Below are 18182 nucleotides of genomic sequence, written 5' to 3' on the forward strand. Positions count from 1 at the left end.
TCCATGTGGAGTCAGAGACTTGGGAAACCACCATGATCAACTCTGCAACTTTGGGTCAGTTAATTTAGCCTTTAATTCCACAGGCTTGTAATGCCTTCCTTAGAGTGTTTTGAGAATTAGATGAAATACTATATGTAAACTGTTTACCCCAGTACGTGGGATATGCAGCATGGTAAATATATTACTTCCCCTCTCTGCACCCCCGTCCTCCCCATCCTCCCCCCACAACCACCACCAACTCTTCCAAAATGATTGTGATTATTAAACATTCTCTTGGCTACTAATTTCAAAATCAAGCCAATGGAGGAAAGCTATCTTGGTCAAAGTGACCTTCTACTAGGAAGGGAATCTGTGTGTGGGAGGGGGTGCGTGTGTCCTCACATGCTCAGCTAGAGATGTTGGTCACAGGGGCCAGACGTGGACTTGAGCCCTGGGAGTCGGTGTCGAGCCCCTCACTCAGCTTTCTCCTGTGAAAAGGTCAGGATGATGGAAGGCTGTCATATTTAGACGATGGCTCGCAGGGAAGCCTCGGTGGGTTAGTCACCTATAATATGACATCATATTGCCACTCAATATAGTAACAGCTGTTGGTTGCTTTGGGGGGGCAGGGGCAGTATCAGCTTTTGTTGACCAACCATACCTCCAGGATAAATTGGTTGGAACCAGCCGGGAAGACATGACAAGAGGAGGCTCCTCCTCTAAATAGAATGTTCCACATTTCCTAAGGATTTTCAGCTCCTCACTCCAAAATGTGAGTTTTCACTTTATTTTGTATTTGGGGCCAAGCAGGGGAATGTCATGGTGGAAGGGTGTTTGGTCAGGAAGCCTGCCGCTGGGGAAATACCCACCATGACCAGGGTGTAGAGAGGCGGGGAAGTGAGAAGTTCTGTGCACCAGCTATGGGATCTATATGGCTCCCAAAGACGTGGCTCGAGGGAGGGGGATTGAAAAGGCCTGGGGTTAGGGTGCTGCAGAGTCTCTAGGCTGGAGTAGGCATCTTACCTCTCACAGGTTCCACAGCAAGGGTGCAGTCAGATCGGCACCCCACTGAGGCAATGACGTTGTCTCAGCCTTTGAAATTAGCCTAGATGAAGCTACAGTTTGAAGATGGCACTCACGGAGCAGGGCTGCAGTGAGTCTGGGTATTGATTTGTCATATCATAAAGGAAAGCCATGGATTTGGTTAACCCCTTCCTCCCCATGTATTCCCCTGATATCTCTGCCTCTTGTGAGGCCTTATACTTTGGCAACAGAATGCTTTGTATCAGCGGGGTAATGCACAGGTCAACTGGGAGACATGACTCTTCCTGTGTCTAAAGTGGATTAAGTCCCAAATGAGGAAGTAAAGAGGTAAGAGAGAAAAAGCCCTGGGCCAAGAGTCAGGAGACCTTATTTAGCAGCTGATTCTGCCACTTTTTGAGCCGTGTGACCTTGGGCAAGTCACTACTTCTCTTTAGGTTTTGGTTACTTGCCTTGTCTGTAAGAATATGCACTCTTGGGGTCCCTGCAACCGTAACTAGCACGCTCCAGTTCTGCAAGTGTGGGTCTGCTCTACTGTTGTCAGTGGAGTAGAAAGGGTCCGGGGTCTGCCACTCACTGTGTGACTTTGCACAAGGTGACCTCTTCTCTGAACCTCAGTTTCACACGTATAAAATATGAGGTATTAGAGGATATGAGTGAGATAATGAACCTGAAAGCTTTTTCAGAGGCACTACGTAATGATACGTAAATGACACCCTGGGTGTGGAAGGGGAAGACAGGCTGAGAGGGGCACAGTTGGGGTTACTGGCAAGTTGGACTGTGACCAGGGCTAGGAGCACAAGTTGGTGAGGATTGTGGTCAGCCAGGCCATGAAAACCTCCAACCCTGTCCTGCTCGCTTCCTCTTCATTTCCCAGCAGCTGAGGGAGGGGAAACAATTGAGAGGTTGTAAGTGGTGCTGAAAACAGCCCAAGAAAGTGGCTGCAAACTCTTGTCTGAGGGTTGTGCCCCCTGAGTGGGCACAGTGCCAAAGCAGAGAGGGCGTGGGGGGCCCGGCCAGGGTCTTGAACCCCCATGCAGATGGGAAGCCTCCTGTTTCCTAGGGATGCCGGGAGGGGAAGAGTTCCACCTCCCACCTCCCAGGCTGCCCTGCTGAGACACCACCTCCCACGGGGTGAAAAACACCTGAGGGAAACCCTGGAAATAACAGGTCACGGCTACATAATGACCAGGGCGACCTGTCTCAATGCATCCTTTTGGAAAAATCACAGACCCTCTAGAGAAACTCCAAATTCCTGCTTCTTCCAGTAAATTGATTAAATCTAGGTTAGGGATTTTACTTCCACTCTCCCTTTTGCACTGTAGTGAAAGTGAAATCGACCATTCCTTTGAAGCCTCTCTTAGAGCCATAAGCATACTTTCCCTTCCCTCCCAAAGGGGGCTTCTCTGGTTTTGAATTCCGTTAATTTTGAAGCCCCAGGCACTGAAGTGTTGTGAGCCCGGCGGGAGGTGCGGCTGTCCTGCTGCTGACTCATCTGGCATCAACATAATTATGTTTCAGGAGTCAACGTGATTTTCAAACTATGAGTAATACGCAGTATTAGAGAGAATGTTTACAAAGCAGCGGGCATTTCAGCACACTGAAGAAACCAGCTGCTGCCAACAGCTGAAATGGGTGTAGGAATAAGAAAGTGCTCTCTGGAAAAACAACCTTGGTGTCTGGACGCCTCTCTTTGGAAAGGAGTCAGACAGGAAAGGCAGGTGAGCTCAGAGTTCTCTGAAGAAGGATCTAGACCGAGCATCGTTATCCGAATACCTGGATGTCCAATTATTTAATGTAGAAAAACTTTTTTACAGTTTGTTTTCATATACTCAACTAGAGTGAAAGATGGATTTAAAGACTTAAGCAAATTATTTCTTAAAGCCGGTTTCCCTGTGTTAATAATTAAAATAGTCTAAAGTTGTGTGAAGAAACATGCTGTTGCTTCTAAGGCAGGAATGGGGACATAAATCATTCCACGTTTTAAGGACTGGGGAGCAAAAGCCCATGGAGGCAGGGAAGGAGGGGGATGCCTGCTTAAAGTTCCTTTAAGGAATTAGTAAGAGAAAATGTTGAGAGCCTTTGAGTCCAGTTGGCTGGTATTTAGACCTCAGAAGAGAAGTGCTGGGCTTCAGCCCTGTTGCAGGGCTATGTGGGTCCCTGAAACCGGGACCTTGGGCTTAGACCAGGGTGAGGGCCTCCGGAAAAAACAAAGCAAGATAATCCATGGTGGGATTTGCTTTGGCCTGCTGGGGGGGCCCAGCTTATTTTTCTGACTTTACCCAGGTGCTGCTTTTCTTCCTCCAGCCCTAAACAAATGATTTGCAACCTGGGCAACGTAGCAAGCCAAAACAACATAGTAAAAACAGGAAGGATTCCATCTTGAAAATACATTTTAAAACCCAATTAGTTAAAAAGTAAGTTTTTAAACATACTCTTTAACAATCAGACAATAATAACTCAGCCCACCTTGGGAGCAAAGCAGGCAGTCTTGAGTGATACGCTCCCAGACCAGGAAGCTGCTATCCTGGGAGAAAATCAGAGCAGTAAATTTCTTGTAAATAACCAGGAAGACTAATAAGAAACTTAATGTCTCTTCAAAGATAAACATTTTGGGACCACTTAGCAGGTGTATATCCCTAGCCCTCTGTCTCTCAATCACCTACAAATCCCCTAGACAATGCCCCACCCTGGGACTCTGTTGTCCCCTCCTGGCCTGAGCCAGGAGCTCTGTCCTCCCCCTTTCTCTCTAAATAAAAGCCTGTACCTTGTTGTCCTACCTTGTGTGTTTGCGAAGTTCATTCTTAGACTCCGGGAACAAGAACCCCGGCATCATTTTCATAATGGTAATGTTAGTAACAGTTGCTCCATCAGCCTCCGAGGAGGAGCCTGGAGTGTCCACCCACCACTGCACCCCCAGTGTCTAACTGGGAGCCTGCATTTAGTAAGTGCCTGGTAAATATTTGCAGAATTAATGAATAAGAGCTTTGAAGACCTGCATTCTGCTCTTCTGTTTAGTTGGTCTTCCTGCTGTTAGTTTCCCCCCGACCCCCACCCCCACCGCCACCTGCCCACGGCTGGGGACTCAGCAAGCGGGGCCATGCTTGGAAACCTGTCTACTGAAGGCTCTAGTACTTACAAGGAAAAATAATTGCTTACATCCTTGGGGATTAATTGCTAAAATCAGATGAAGGTAGAACACTCAATCAGAAACTTCATTAGATTAGACCCCCTTAAAGGCAAGGCAATAACTTTAATTTACTTATATGTTGGAGGTAAATTAGGGGACTATCAGGCTTCATTTTACCGGCTGATTCTTGAACTGAAATCATCACTGTGGTTGTAATAAAAATGGTCATCTCAGTGTCTGGGCATTGTGATGGCAGGTGAAAGATAACTATTTGGACTAGGTGGGCCCTTGAAAAACAAAAGTTTCACTTTCAGATACGCATGTGAAGGTATAAAGGAAAAGGAGAAATGATGAAAAATTAACCCTGCCTTTTTTTTTCCATTGGGGAAAGAGCCCCTTGATCTTACATGCAAGGACTTATTTCTAAATTTCGGTAAGGTTCTGTAAGTACAGCTAGAGTCTTTCACAATGTCTGCCACAGATGCTCTGCGCTTCTGTCCTTTCCGTTCCTGCTTTGGCTCCCCTGCCTTTCTCTCCTCTCTCTCTTCCCCTCCCTTCCTTTCCTACATTAACTCCTTCCTTCTCTTCCCGTGTTGCTTTCCACCCCAGACATTCCTTATCGTGTACGCTTTCCTATAGCTTCTAGCAAGGAGCCATTCATCTGGTGGAAGCTCAACATTTTTAAAACTACAAATAGAAAGACAAAGTCATAAACGAATTTAAGCTCACAAATAAGTTGTTCATAAGTAATTTGTTTATTTTTAAGCTACCAAGATTAATTTCGCACAAGAATATTCCTCTTCACTTAAGAATGTCCTTAATGAAGCAAAAAATCATTTTTATTCAATCTCATCCCTTGAGTACACGGCCTTTGAATGTTCTACATTTGCATGGTAGAAAAAGGAGGGACACCCCCCCAGACGAAGACACACACTGAGAACCCTAACCTGCCCTCAACTGAGCAGCTCAGGTGTGTTTTCTGTGGACTACCTGGATTGACTGACTGATCCCTCCTCTCTCCACCATGAAAAGTATAGTATGGCTTACTAAAGCAGTAAATATGAACTAGTTAAGGGTATACTGAGGCATACTGAGGCTGGGGCATTTCTAAGGTTCTGAATCTCCCCTATTCTCTTTATATCAGAGGTGCATGTCCAGACAGTCCTGACTTCACGTTCTCTGCTCCATTGTTCCTGCAGGTACATTAATGCTTGTCAGGCCAGGAACCCCAACCTGGGTTTGAACGACATGGTCTGTGTTCCCTAAGGCATCTCAAATAAAAAAGCTCTTCACTTTTGATCCCTATTTATTTCATAAATATTTTGAAATAATTTAATGTTCATTTAACAGTGTTATTAAGCTCAGTATAGGTTGCTGAACATTTGAGATCCAAATGTTTAATGAATATTCAAAAACAAATGGTGGCTTTTCAGACCCCTTAGTATAAACTCATTCTAATTTTTCCCCATATTCTCCCTTTATTTCTGTCCCTCTACCTTCCCCGTCTTCCTGTTTTCCTCCTCCTTTGTTTTCTTGTATTTTGTTTGTTTGTTGCTTAAGGTAGATGTCTTCCTAAGAAACATATCTAAAAGGATGTAAGAAAAATGATTTAGCCATCTAGGACTGATAGAGTCTTGTCATCATGTTTCATTTTAAATACACATATCCTCTTTCCTAATTAAAAAATTAGACAATCCAGTTTTGCACCCTTCCTGTTTTTGTTTTTTTTGAAGTGTTTTATTTTCTGTCCCAATTCTAATGCCAGCCTATTGCCCCCTTATCAGAAGTGAGACAGAAACAGCTTCCAAAGGGAAATGGGGACAAAGAGAAGGGACAAAGCTGATAAAAGCTGAGTGTGTGTGCACAGCAGGGATATGGGGAAATGAGTTTGTCCAACAGGATCAAGGAAGTTTTTGGCTTTTTTTTTTTTTTACTCCAGATGTACATATCTTCCCACATCATTACTCTTCTATAACATGCTTTTAAGGACTGTAAAAGAGTCCTAAGTTAACTAAATATCTTTGTTCTGTATTTAACACTCTACATTAAATATGTGGGTGGTAACTGATTTGTCAGTGTTACACATCGTGCTGCAGTAAACACTCTTGTAGCTAAATCTTTGTGCGTAGCCATTCTTATTACTTTAAATATATCTTCTTGGGATTCTACGGGCCGCCGCCGCCCCAGGGGCCCGCAGTGCGCGTCCTGCCACGGCGCCCGGTCCGGGAGCGTAGGGTCAGCTCCAGGGGCTGGGCCCGTGGCCGGCCTCCCAGCAGAGCGGCAAGACACCCCTGCTGCCATGGGAAAGTAAAGACTTATATAATAACAAAGATGCTTTTGAGCTAGAACGCCTCAGCGATTAGACCACGGAATTTGTACCCCGTGGTGTGCATCAGCCTCGTGCTTGGTATTTTACATGCTTTGCCTGATTTTCCAGGTGAACCTTGCATTTTAAAGATGACATTATGAAAGTTCCGGACAATCTTATCACGGGAATTAAAAAAACATTCAATTGTGCCAACTCACTATACCTTGTGGTACACCATCATGAGTAGACCAGAAGATAGGAAGATTGTTGAGGACTGTAGAAATATCACAAGATCATTTTGTGACCTAACAGATGTGTGGGGAAACACGCGAGAGACGTACATCCCCAGCGTAGACTGGTTCAAGGGGAACCCACGCTGGTCAGCTCAATGAGCGGTTTCTTCCTGGCAACACGCATGTCTTTGTCTTTGGAACCGCCAGAATTTGAGGTGGTTGGTTTTATTGACCACATTAATGTAACAGTGAAAGTTCCATCCATCATTCCCAAGATACCAGATGGGGAAGAATTACGGTTTTACTTACCACTGTTCATCGAAGAACAGTCAGGGAGAATTGTTAAGAAGCATAAGCCCAAAATATATGAAAACATCACTGGAGATTTCACTTACGTCATCGGCAAGTTAATTCCAAACACGAACTACAGTGTGTCTGTTTATATAGAGCCTACAGATCTGAGAGCAGTAAATAGAGCTCCCTTAAAATGTACCCTGCTTCAACCTAGACGGCGATCAGAATTTCTGTGACAAGTCGGGCTGGGTATTTCCCCAGCTGCTGCCACTGGAGGCCGTGGCTGTAGCAGAGGTCATTCACAGTAACAGAAAGAAGAGAGCGTGGGATTATAATTATGATGAAAGTGACAGGGATAACAAAGCAGCCCCCGGGCAAGTGCTGGCGGTTATACCATGCACGGCCTAACAGGCAGGCCTCTGTGTCCGGCCTCCACTGCCATAGCCCCCTCAGAGGACTGCATCCATACAGATGCTGAGGAACCTGGCCTGCCCCAGCCCAACGCTGACACTGAGCCCCTCGTGGCGCAGGGCCCAGCCCCTGGCAGTCAGAACACACAAGTGAGGCGTACAGCGGGAGAGGCCATCTGCTGCAGGACCCCTTTTCCGAGGGGATGGCAGCTCCACTCAGGGGTCTGGGGACAGAATCGCCTTCAATGTGGATTTAAACTGTGTTTGTGAGGGTCCTTGATGACAACTCAGAAGTCCCTGCAACGTGTCATCTTTTCCAGAAGAGACAGTCTACCTGGAGGATCCCGATGGAATGGATCTTGATGAAGCAGAAAGCCTTCTGGTGGCCAGTGGATACAGGACACAGCCACCCTTCCCTGGCCCCGCTGCAGAGTGCCTGTGGCCTGAAGATGCTCCTTCCAATAAAAGTGCCACTTCTGAGTCAGATGTTGACATCGGGGATGGTTATATAATGAGATGAAGCCAAAAACATTTAATGAACTTGGACGGACAATACCTCCAAGGGTCTCCCTCTTTGCACTGTCACTTGCTCTTTTGTGGTCTGCAGTGTTCTTTGGGGCAGGATTTGGAGACTGAGGTCTGCTTGGGGTTCCTGGTGATGTCACTGATGTACATTCCCAGTGGGGCGCAAGGGAGTTGGGAAGCGTGGTACTTTATCATAGAATCACCCAGTGTGTTGCTTACATGTTCAAAGTGCTACACTTTGAAGGGAAAATGCCCTACCAGCTCCCTTTATTCTTGGGCATTTATAATGTTTCTGTATCATGTTTCCCACAGTAAGGAGCAAGGTTCCCTGTGGTTTCCAGAGGTGGTCCGAGGCCCTGTAAGACTTCTGCACAACAATTAAATTGGACCAAGGTGGAAGTGGGGAAAGAAAAGGAAGACACTGAGGGTTCATGGCAGGAGCATTCAGCAGTGTTGAGCCCAGCAGGCTCAAGGAAGGAGCTGGAAAGTAGGCAGGAAAGGAGGCAGGAGGGAGGGCAACGGGGGGAAAGGAAAGAGACACAGAGAAAACAGAAGCACATGCTCTGCCCTGGAACCGGAGAAGGTCCTGCCAAATCTTGAGCACTTCCCAGATGTCATATTCTGTCGTTAGAATTGGATTCTCAGCTCCTTGATTTTAGTGAGGAAGACAGATTGCACACACAAATAACTCTAGTCACAGGCAGGTAACTAAGAGAGGAAACATTTGCATGAAGGAGAAGGATAGAATATCAATATCGTATTTTAAGATTTTTTAAAAAGGGAGAGAACAAAATGCAAAAATGCTTTAAAGTTTTCAGAAGAAATGTCTACAGATCCTGTTTAACAATTTAAGAAGTGCTGTGTGCCGATTCCAAACGTCCTATGTGTGATTACAGTTCCTGTGAATGGGGCTGAATGGGGGGAAGAAAAGTTCTAGAATATGATGTAGCAAATATGACAAGGAGATCTGACTCTGCTGCCATTTCACTGTGTGGCCCTGGGCACTGGGCTTAGCCTCTCTGACCCTCAGTTTCTTTATTTATGAAATACAGGGTTTGGCCTAGTAATCTCTAAGATCTTACAATGCTGGAGAAGTATTAGAAAAATACACAGGAATAAAGATTCTGGTGTAGGAACTGCAACCCCGAACTGCTCCCAGGGTGATGAAAGGCATAGTGTTGCCCAGCTGCATCTGGGGAGGTCTCTTCCTGCACACTAGGTGAAGCGTGAGGAGAAACCTCAACCTGGACAGGGGAGGGTTCTTGACTCTGAATGAGAAAGAACTGTCAAGGAGGTCCGGAGAGTGTAGGTAAAAAGGGAATTCATTAGAGTGAGAGCAGCAGGAAATGGCAGCTGCCTGGCAGGCAGCAGAGAACAGGAGAGCGCAGAGGGAAAGTTCTCGGCCTAGGGCAGATTCCCTTGCCAGCTCCTGAAGTCAGGGTCACCTGGCATCCTGTGGACTCTTGGATCTGCGCTGCATGGGAGCTAGCCCCTACCACCCCAGGATCTGGGGGAGCTGCAGAGCACAGGATGGAGTGAGATTATGTTATGAGAACTTCCCAAAGGAGATTTTCAGGCAGGCTACTAAGAGAAGATTGTACAACTGCCGTTTTGTCTGGGTCACCCAGGCCACGGAAACATGCAGGGCAAATCTGAGCTTAGTAGCCCCTTCCTACTTATTAGGAGTAAGGCAGAGACAGAGTGAAGACTTGGAAATTAAGTGAAATAGCAAAGAGACAAAATGCAACAATTTGAGCAATGAGAAAGCTTTATTTGAAAGTATGCACTTAAAGAAAGGAAAGTGCGGGCCTCCTTAGGAGGTGCACTGAAAGCTTGGGGTTTCTGTCTTTTAAGGCTTTCAAGAATGGGGCAAAGGGCAGAGGGGGGTTGTTGGGCGTAGGCTTGATTTGTGGTCTCTGGTGAGAGACGCCGTGTTTCCTTCTTTATCATCACTCCTCCAGCTAATTCTGCTGAATAAACTCGACACGAGGGATTTATTTATCCTGTTCTTCTCCAAGGTAGTGGTTACCCTCAAGTAGTGCGGACAGAGCAGTTAAGACTGCCTGCCCTTCTTAAGGTACACTGCTGGGTTATTTAGCCTGATTACCAGAGAATGTGTTAGTGACGCCGGGGTTCTTGTTTGCGGAGCCGAAGAATGAGCTTCACAAACAGTCAAGCTAGGAGAGCAAGGTACAGGCTTTTATTTAGAGATAAAGTGAAAGGACAGAGCTCCCGGCTCACGCCAGGAGGGGACAAGAGAGTCCCTCGTTGGTGCGTTGTCTAGGGGGTTTTATAGGCAGTTGAGGATTTTTTGAGAACATGAAGAAACTTAGGGGTGGGGACTTGTTAAGTGGTCTCTGAATATTAAAAATTAACTTAACATAAGGAATTTCCTGCCTTGATTTCTCTCTGGGACACCAGTGCCTTGGACCGGGAGCATATCAAAAGGCTGCCTGCCCAGCCCCCAAGGTGGGCTGAGGTATTGTCTACTTGCTAAAGAATCTTAGAGCCTCTTGAACTTCCTGGGTGTTAACATGCGATCTTATCTTTAAGATGGATTCTTCCTGCCTTTTACTATGCTGTCTACAGCTGGGTCTGCATGCTAAGTTAGTTGCTCAGTTTGCAGAATCACCTCGTCAGATCTGAAGGAGGAAAGACAGCACATAGGCCTGGGCCTTTTAGCATGCTAAAGTGAATCTTACACATGGTTATGAATGATTAGCATAATAAAACATGTGCTACTCTTCTTTATCTGGGGAACATTAACTGATCTCACTGAAGAATGACTCTAGAGCTCAATGTTTAACATAGAGTTTTAGCAGGGGGGGTTTCCTTGCATGTAGTTACATTGCTCTGACTGCAGATATCCTGCCCTGCCCCCTCCGGAGGCCCTCACCCTTCCCTGACTACATCTATGGTCCCTGTCTCATTAGGAATCTTACGTCTCAACTCTCTGCTTTTTAAAATGGAACCTTAGCCTTAAGATGGGGTCCCTACTGTTCTTACTATACTGTTTATATCGCAGCACTTTTTCCTGTAGGTAGGAAAGTTAATAGGACCCTCCTCTCTGTCCTCATGTCAAGAGGAGGTTCTGGGACCTTTCTTCTGGACACATCCACAAGCGAAAAAACAAAAATTGTATCAGTTCTCGTTCAAAGACTGAGTAGGATATATTTTTTAAATTAAGGTATTATAGATATACACTCTTATGAAGTTGTCACATGGAAAAACAATGTGTTTACTACATTCACTCATATTATCGAGTCCCCCCCACCCCATTGCAGTCACTGTCCATCAGTGTAGTAAGATGCCACAGAGTCACTATTTCCCTTCTCTGTGCTACACTGTCTTCCCCATGATCACCCCAACACCATGTGTACTAAACATAATACCCCTCAATCCCCTTCTCCCTCCTTCCCCACCCCTTTGGTAACTGCTAGTCCCTTCCTGGAGTCTGTGAGTCTGCTGCTGTTTTGTTCCTTCAGTTTTGCTTCATTGTTATTATACTCCACAAATGAGGGAAATCATTTGGTACTTGTCTTTCTCTGCCTGGCTTATCTCACTGAGCATAATACCCTTTAGCTCCATCCATGTTGTTGCAAATGGTACCTTCTAAGTAGGGTAATTTTGTAACTGTTCTAAAGTAACTCAAGGTGATGGCTGTAAGAAGAGAAAACCTTATTTAATAGTCTAATGAAATTCCATAAGGGAGTTCCTCATATACATAATCCATTTCTCTGCCTTCTGAATGAATCTATCTTGTTTTGAAAGATTTTCAGAGTGATCTTTTGGGGTAACCTTCTTATGGCTGCATTTATGTGTCTATATGAGTGTACACACGTGTTTTTAAATTTTGTACAATGTTTGGATGTTGGTAAAGGATAATACATACTTTTTCATACAAAAAATATATCTTCTCAAGGAGAATAAATATATATTTTTAGATTTAAAGTAATCAAATCTATCAATATCTTTTCTTAACAATGACCTTCTCCATGTAGAACTTTGAAAGTCATTTCATATTTTCTTCTAATAAAATTTTTTTTAAGTAAAGTTTACATATTTTCAGTGAAATGCACAAACCTTAAGTGGACCATCCAGTGAGTTTTGCAAATGACAGAGGCACAAATGCGCCAAGACACTGGATTATATACTTTAAATGGGCGAATTGTATGTTATGTGAATTACATCTAAATAAAGCTATTAAAAATATGTAAATATATATAGAGAAATTAACATTATCTCAGAAAGTTCCCTAGTTTCCTTACCAACAGAACTTCACTCCCGCTCTAACCCAGGGGCAACCACAATTTTTAGTTTTTCATCATAGATTAGTTTTTCCTGTGTTAGAACTTTATAGAAATTGAATCGTAAGAATATATTTTATATATTCTTTTGTATAAAGAATAACTTTTGTATAAAGTTTCTTTCACTCAACACAATGTTTTAAAAATTCATCTGTGTTGTGTGCTTCAGGAATTTCTTTTTGTTGTTTAGAGTAATATTTCATTATGTGTCTATATTACAGTTCTTTAATCCAGTCCTCTGTTGATAGATAACTGGAGTGTTTCCAGTTTAGGGCCATCTGAACATTCTTGTACATGTCCTCTTGGGGATGTTTGCTTTCATTTATCTTGGGGAAATCCTAGGGGTGGAATTGCTGGGTCATAGAATAGATGTATGTTTAGTTTTATAAGAAACCACCAGGTGTTTTTCCAAAGTGGCTGAACCATTTTCCACTCTCACCAACAATGAATCAGAGTTCCAGCAGCTCCATACCCTTACCAACATTTGATGCTGTCAGTCTTTTTAATTTTAGCCATCTGTTGGGTAGCTTATTGTGTTTAATTTGCATTTCCTTGGTGACTAAAAGCATTGAACATTTCCTCATGTGCTTCTAGTTTTTTACTAGTTTTATTTTAATAGTTCTGCATTGTATATCTAATCACATCTATTTTTCCATCTGTTTATTATGATTTGAAGTAAATCTCAACATTTTTTTCTTATCAATAAACCCAGCAAAGTTTATGAAATAATAATTTTCCCCACTGACTTATAATGATTTCTTTATCATAGTTAAGTTCTTATGTATAATGTGGTCTCAAAATATCTGTTCTTTTAGAAAACATACTGAAAAATTGATTTGTACATTTGTACACTGATTCTTTTGTCAGTTCCACAGTTTTATTTTTTATTTAATCTTTTTACTTTTTATTTTTTAATTGAGGAACATACAATAAAATGCACAAATCTTAGTGTACAGCTTAATGAATTTTAACATGTGTATTCTCAAGTAATCATCACTGATATCAAGATATCAAACATTCTCACTATTTTTTCCCCTTCACCTATTTCACCCCCCTCAGCCCCTGCCATGGCAGCTACCAGTCTATTCTCTGTGTTCATGAGTCTATTTCTGTTTTGTTTATTTGCTCCATGCTGTTTTATTGATACTTGCTCACTTGCTTTTTAAAATGGTTTAATGCCCAGCAGGGCCACTTTCTCATTATTCTTTTTCATGTTCAACACTTTCTTTGCTGTTCATACGTAATTATTCTTTCAGTAAACATTGTAATGATAATGTCAAACTCTGAAAAGAATCTGATAGAGATTTTTATTGGAAGTACACTAAGCGTACAAATTAATCTGAAAAAATCACGTCGTTGTCATAGAACTTAATAGTCAAATTTTTGTCCACATTTCTCAGCAACATTTTTTAGTTTTTATTATATGAATCATTCGCATTCTTGTTAAAGAATATTCCACGGCACTTACTAGAGATTTTCAAGGTCATTGTTGTTGATTTTGCTGTTGTAATTTGATTTTTTCCATTATATTTTCTAGCTGAATAGTATTTCTGTGAGAAAAACTGTATACATAGAAAATTGATATACAGAAAAGCTACCAGCTTCTGTGTCTCTTTTGTATAGCTAGCACTTTTCCTGAAGCTTCATGCCAATTCTAATAAATTTTGATTGAATTATTCTTTTGAGTTTTCAGGAATATAATTATATTACCTCTAAATAATTATAAATCTGTTTTCTCCCTTCTAATATTTATTCATCTTATTTTTGTCTATGTATTATTTAATTGGTCAGAACTTCCATATCAAAATTAAATAAAAATGACAGTAGATTCTATCCCTGTTTTGTTACTGATTTTAATAACACTGTGTAATGAAATATTAGTATTTCATTCTTAAGGATGGTATTGACTGTTTAAGATAAATACCATTTGTTATGTTAAGAAGGAGTTATTAAATTTTTAATCATTTTAAAGTAAGGAATAGCTGTCATGTTTTAATGTCTTTTCTGCCACGCTTTGAGAATTTCATTTGGACTTTGTTTTGTAGCCAAAGGACATGATATATTATACCATTGGGTTTTTCAATTTTTAAAACAAAAACCCTTTTCATTTAGGTTAAACCCTCCTGGGGTTATTCTCTTAATACTCTGTTATCTGTGTTTGGATTTTCTTCTCTATGATCATAATTTAGATAGGTTTCTTATCTTCTTTTGCACTGTCTTTTAACATCAGGGCTCTCTCAGTAGATACTTTTTCCATATTTTTCAATGTTTTAAAGTAATTATTGAAGCATAGTAATTATCTAATCCTTAAGAGTTGAAAAGTTTTTCCCTATAAAGTTTTCTAGGCGAAGACAACTGTTTTTCTAGAGAGTTCTTTGCCTCTTTTCTTTTTCTAGTTTCTTCAGCTGTAATTAGGTTTCATACTTCTGAATTTGGTAATTTCCAGAAGACTATCCATGTCATCTAGGTTTCCAAATTTATTTAAAAATTTTGCAAATAATTATGTTTAAAATATCTCCTTATCTGATGTTGGATCTTCTCTTTTTGTTTCTGATTGTATTACCTACAGAAGTTTATTTCTTCTTTACTCTCTCTAATGGTTCGTCTATTTTATTATATTTATTTTAAGAAGGTCTTGAATTAACTATGAATTCTAAGTCACTTAGTTTTGGTTTTGTCTTTATTCTTCTTTCTCTTGATTTCTTAGGAATTTTATTGTTGTTCTTATAAATCTTTGGGTTGAATACTTTCACTTTTCCTCTCCTTGAAGAGAATGAAAACATGAAGATTGTAATTTCACTTTTCTATATACTTTGGTAACATTTAATAACTTTTGATATGGTGTGTTCTTATTTTAATCATCTTTTAACTGCTGTGTTCTTATGCTTTAATTTTTGTTCTGTCCTTATACTTTATTGTTATTTTTATTTCTATTATTACTAGCTAGTTTTATTGTCCTGTAATCAACAAATTAAACTTGTATAATGTTTGCTTATTTCCCATTTTTAGTTATATGCACTGCAAATACCTTCTTCCTGTTCTGTAATTTCTTTCTATTTTGTTTATAGTGTCTTTTTTTGTGTGTAAGGTTTTTGTCTTTCTATAATCACATATATCCCTTTTATTTTAGTGTTTGTATGTTTGTCTCTTACCTGAAAAGCCTTTAGCTACTTGGTGATAGAAATGTATTTGCCTATGGTTTCTTCTAAAAGTTACAAACTTTCGCTTGTCACACTTAGGTCTTTAATATTTAGTTTAAAGATTATGGATAGGGTTTAGTTTCTCTTCTCTCTCACATGATAAGCAGTTGTCTCAGTCCCACCATTTCCCCCATTGCTTTATGATGCTACCTTAGTTGTGTATAGAGTTTCCTCATGTGTATAGGTTATTTCTGAGCTTTTGTTCTGTTCCATTCATCTGTGTGTCAGCTCCTGTGCCAGTACCACCACATTGTCTTCAATATCTAAATACAAAATAAGACAAGTCTCACTCCCCTCTTCTCTTTCATAGCTGTCTTGACTCTTCTTGTCCCTTTCACATGAATTCTAGAATTAGCCTATCAAGAAACACACACACATTTTGGGGGATTTTGAAAATGAAAATTGCATCAAGTCTATGGATCAATATGGAGAAAATTGACATTTTATGTTATTGGGTATTCTAATTTCAATGAACATGGTATTTCTCTCCATTTTTCTAGGTCTTTCTTTATATTGTTCAGTAACACTTTCACAGTTTTTTTCTTTGATTTTTTTTTTCTGCATATCTTTAAACAAATTTATCCCTAGGTGCCACATAATTTCTGCTACTATTATGACTAGGGTTCCTTTTTTTTTTCTATTATATTTTCTAATGAGTTATTAGTGTTAAGAATGTTATTCATTTTCTTTGTGGTTTTTGTATCTTGCATTCTTGCTGAACACTTTACTTCTAAGAGTTTCTGTTTTTTTTTTTTATTCTTCATATAGACAATCAAACTTTCTGTAAACAAAAACAATTTTTTCTCTCTTTCCAGTCTCTCTCTGTGTCTCTCTTTCTCCTTTTTTTTTTCTATTACATCAGTTCAGACCTTCAACATGCTGAATAAAATTTATTACTGGCATCCTTATCTTATTCCTGACTTTATTTCATTGTAGAATATGTGGTCTTTGTCAGCTAAAGAAAGTTGCCTCAATACCTAGTTTGCAAATATATATATATAATAACCATGAACAAATGTTCCACTCTATGAAATGTCTTTCCCTCGTTTATCAAGATGATCCTAAAAAGATTTTTGAAGAAGAAAAAAAATTTATCTTTTAATCTGTTAACTTTAATAGGTTTTCTAATCTTGAATTATGCTTTCAATTTGAGATTAAATCCTACTTGATCATGATATTTTCCTACATGAAAAGTGAGATTGTTATAATTTTCTTTACTTGTACTTCCCTTGTGTGTAGCTCTAGTATCTCAAAAAATAAATTATGTAATCTTCCTTTTTGTCCCATTCTCCAAATCTGGTTTTTGTTTTGTCTTGTTTCTCAAACAGCTTTTATCTAATTTTTGAATTCTGATAAAATCAGTTGGGCCTGATGTCTTTGGAAGTGGGAGATTTTTTATTAACAATTTACATTCTTTAATGGCTAAGCCTTTATTATGCTTTCATCTGAATCAGTTACCAAAATTTTATTTTTTGTGAAAAAGTATCTATTTCTTCTAAGTTTCTATATTTATTGGCATGAAGTTTTTAATCATTTTCTTTTATGTATTTTTATATCTCCATTGTTTTTTTCTAACCCTCTTTTATTCCTATTTTCTGTGTTTTTTCCTTGATCATTTTTGTGTAAGCTTCAAAAAACTGACTTTTGATTTTATTCATCTTCCCTAAATATTATTTCTTTAATTTTTTTCTCTTATATTTATTATGTTATTTCTAGTATAGGTCTCTCTGTTGTTTATTTCCTAGTTTTTTAAGTTGATTGCTTTACTTATTTACTGTCCTGTCTTTGTTTGTTTTTTCATTTTGTTTTTACAGAATACAGTCTTTGCAATATTAAGTATTCATTGTTTTCTTGGCCACAGTAAGGGCCCCAACACTTTTTAGCTCCCTGTTGAGCCCTGCTCCCCATCTTGTTGTTTTTGTTCCAGAGTTGAAATTATACCCTTTTAAATATTACAAAAAATTGTTTGTTTTACAATCAACAGTTAATTATGTTTACTAAAATATAATATCCTTTAGTGGTTCTTTCAGTGACACTCTGGTTAGTAAACTCTCTTTGTGTGTCTGAAATGTCTTTTATTTGTCAGGGTATGGAATTCTAGATTGACAATTATTTTCCCTTTGCACTCTGAACATATTACCCTTATTGTCTTCTAGAATCTACTGCTGTCTAGAGAAGCTGCCATCATTCTTTTGTAGGTAATCCATCTTTTATCTCTGATAACTTTTGTATCTTTATGCTTAATGCTCTGTCATTTTGCTACCATGTGTTTAGGTATGGTTTTATTCTTATTTCCATGCTTGGTATTCAAATGTAGAAGTCATCAGTTGTGAAAACTTATCAGCAATGATCTCTCTAAACATTGGTTGACTGTCATTCCCTCCTTTTTCTTCTTTCAGAATTCCCATTAGATAGCTGTCATTATCTCTCAGTCAGTCCTCCATGTCTCTTAATACTTTCTCTTCTCCACCTAGACTCTGGGTATGTTCCTCATATTCACTTCCATTTCACTGCTGTGTGCTTCAACTTAATTCAATCCAGAAATTTTCTCATCCAGGGCATTTAAATTTTTAATGATTATATTATTCATAGCTGAGATTTTTAGTTAACTCTTAAAAAAAAATAAATCTGGTATTATTTTTACCTTTTTATAATTTCTAGAAATTTCTCTGATTCAGCTTATTTTAAAATCTTTGTTAGGCTACTCTGTAATATTAGTTTCAGTGTAAAGTAAAATCCTGTCCTGATCATTGGC

General features: G+C 40.0%; 1 protein-coding gene and 1 pseudogene across 1 annotated transcript in view; both read left to right on the forward strand.

Annotated features, from left to right (window-relative positions):
- Window positions 1-614: 614 nt before the first annotated feature.
- Window positions 615-18182, forward strand: part of ATF3 (activating transcription factor 3) — a 56530-nt gene continuing 38962 nt past the window's right edge. Inside the window, exon 1 of the mRNA XM_057507998.1 lies at window positions 615-751. The gene's annotated coding sequence lies outside the window, so the exon portion shown is untranslated. The remainder of the gene's footprint in view (window positions 752-18182) is intronic.
- LOC118926018 (interferon alpha/beta receptor 2-like) lies at window positions 6482-9040 on the forward strand (annotated as a pseudogene).

The sequence above is a fragment of the Manis pentadactyla genome, chromosome 9 (genome assembly GCF_030020395.1).
Source record: "Manis pentadactyla isolate mManPen7 chromosome 9, mManPen7.hap1, whole genome shotgun sequence".
NCBI classification, from domain to species: domain Eukaryota; kingdom Metazoa; phylum Chordata; class Mammalia; order Pholidota; family Manidae; genus Manis; species Manis pentadactyla.